Source organism: Chrysochloris asiatica, unplaced genomic scaffold, assembly GCF_000296735.1.
Source record: "Chrysochloris asiatica unplaced genomic scaffold, ChrAsi1.0 scaffold00261, whole genome shotgun sequence".
Classification (NCBI taxonomy): Eukaryota; Metazoa; Chordata; class Mammalia; order Afrosoricida; family Chrysochloridae; genus Chrysochloris; species Chrysochloris asiatica.
Window position 1 is genome coordinate 2916572 of NW_006408779.1, and position 3086 is coordinate 2919657.

A 3086-nucleotide genomic window follows, 5' to 3' on the forward strand; every position below is an offset into this window, starting at 1 on the left:
TTCAGTGACTAGCGATTCGGAAGTAGTTTGTCACTCTTTCTTCCTAGTCTGTCTTTGTTTGGAAGCTCATCTGAAACCTGTCCACCATGAGTGACCCTGCTGGTTATTTAAAATACCGGTGGCATAGCCCTCAGAATCACAGCAATTCAAACCACCACAGCATGACAGACAGACGAGTGGCGGTTGCGTGGTTGCTGTTTCGTAGTCATGCCTGAATGAGAAAGACCTGCTTCTCATTTCCTTAGAAAAAAACAAGACCTCATCAAACTCGTGACTTAAGACATCTGTTTCTGCCATTAGATTCCTCAGGAGATCGTCAACAGTAATAAACCGAAAGTGGAATGTGTGCAATACGAGTCTAAGGAAATTGGAAGTTTTCTACAATGAACAACCAGGGCTATCAGCAAAGACCAAGGAATCCACAGTTTCAGGGACGCCACCAGCTGGCCGCGTGGGGAGGTGCAGCTATGGTTGAACAGCCATTAGAGAGATCAAAAAAGTTGAGGACAATAAAAGCTGGTGGGGATGTGGAGAGACTGGGACCCTCCTGCATTGCTGGTGGGACTGCAAAATGGTCCAACCTCTCTGGAAAGCAATATGGTGTTTCCTCAGAAGGCTGAAAATAGAAATACCTTATGATCCAGCAATTCCTCTACTTGGTATTTACCCACAAGAAAAAAGAGCCACAACACGGGAAGATAATATGCACTCTAATGTTCATAGCTGCACTATTTACAATAGCAAAAAGATAGAGTCAGCCAAAGTGCCCATCAACTGAAGAATGGATAAACAAACTGTGGTACATATACACAATGGAATACTATGCTACCTTGAAAAATAATAAGGAAGCTGCATGCCACTACCTAACATGGAAGAACCTTAAGGATATTATGTTGAGTGAAATCAGTCAATCACAAAAGGAAAAATCCTGCATAGGACCATTACTGTAAAAGACTAAGAAAAAGAACCCATACTATTCCACTAAAGTGGATTCTTAGCAGGCTGCTAGGACGCAGGGGTAGGGTTAAGGGCGGGTGGGCAGGGAGTAGACACAGGACAGTTTAGGTGGGGGAGAGGGGAGCAATATACAAGTAGGGAGAGGGGAATGGAAGAACAAAGCAGACGGGAGAACAACTAGACAGGTATGAATGAGCTAAATGGGACAGAGGTAAAAAATGATGTAGGCACAGCTTTGGAACAACAGGGCCTGGAATACAGAGACTGAGATATGGATGGAATGGGGAAATGAGGGGAATAATGTTAAGATGTTTGCTGACTTTTGAACCTTGGTTTCCCATACATTATATTATAAAACAGACACAGGAGGGAGAGAGACAGGAATAGCCAGAGATTTCACTATAGAAAGCTTGTAAATCTGTCTTCTGCCTATAACTGATTGGAATACCTAAAATGGGACTACAATGTGTCCAGTGAAGGAGGCTTCCTGAAGAGCCTCGGCAGTACATAGGAATATAGATCAAAACCTAACCACATCCAGACCTTCAGAGACGGGAATCCTTCCTCTCGAAAGGGCAAGCAGACCAGCTTGGAACAGCCAGAAAACCAGAAGACACGTCTTGAAAGAAGGACCTACAGGAAAAATACAGAATAGTAAGGGCAGTCTGACTGTTACCACAAGAACAAGCAAGTTGCTCGCCCAGGAGACATCAAGGCAAGTGGCTGGGTCCTCTCAGCGTAAATCCTCTCCCAAGACTAAGACGCAATGGAAATACATGCTCGGATTGGCAACCACACACATCACCCATAAAGAGAAGTGACCGAAGAACATCAATGAAGGGGCGAGCTAAGCCCTACATTGTTCGGCAGACTACTGTGAACCCCGGTGGAGACTTGGTCGGCCAGCAGCGAGGCAGGACCTGGGGACTCATGGGCTCAGAGTCAGTGACACAGCCACAGAGGACTAGAGTGGAGAGCGAAGCGACCAGCTGATAAGAAGAGGGTGGACAGACGCAAGAACACCCACACTTGACCTGACTTCAATGACTGAACAGAACTCAACCCGAGGAAGAAAGAAGAGGGAAAAAAAAGAAAGCGTCATCTGATACAACTTGATGAACTTGACCTACACCTATAACTGCAGTAGCTCAAAAGAGGAAACAATTCCTGGCTACAAGAATTATCCCCACCCCCTTCACACAAAGAGTGGAAAGGGATGGGCAACTTGAACATTGGCTACCCAAAATGCGGGGAGGGATGCAAAGGTAAGAAGTGACTGGCTTACAAGCTTTCAAGAGGGAACCTAGATCCACAGAGCCGGGAGGATGGTGGAGTCTCCAGTGAATAGTACCCAACCTGTCTAGGAAGGGCTGATGAAAAGAAATGTAGATGGGTCTCTTGTGATGCATTGGTTAAAATTGTTACCAGGACTGATTGTGAGGACTGGAAATGTAAAGGTGGACATTTTATAGCAAGGAGGGGAGTGACTAACCTTTCAGTCTAGAAGCGGAGGGCCCTGGGACCATCAATGGAGAAGAATGGAGAGCAGGACCCCACCCAGAGAAGCAGTGAGGCCTGAGATGAAGACAGAGAGGATGACGTGAAGAGATGGAGTGCCTGGGGAGTTGAGACCCAGAGAGGGAAAGGGGCTGGGGGCTGAGGACCGTTGGGTGTGTGTGGGGAACATGCAAGGTATACCCTTTCATTGGGGGATGATGCATGGATGGGATGGTAACTAAGGCAATGAAACGATATAGGATAGAATGAATGTAAAACTAATGTTCCCCCATGTAAACTATCGCTCAGTACACAATAAAACATTAAAAAATATATATTTAGTTAGTATGATACAGCTGTAAAAAAAAAAAAATGACAAAAAGATTGAGGAAGCTGTGTTCTGAGGGGAAATGTCTCTAAGGTACAATGAGTTAAGAAAAAGCGAGAGGCAAGAATGTAACAAAGTTAGGCTAGTAAGTCAGTGCCCTGCCATTTCAGTCACTCTGCAGGGACCAAGGTTCCTCCCTGGAACCCCCACGTCCATTGTTCTGGGCACACACGCAGTTCCAGCCCAGAAGAGGCTGGCCTGAAAGCCAGGGTCATTAGTAACTCCGAGTTACTATAGCAATGTA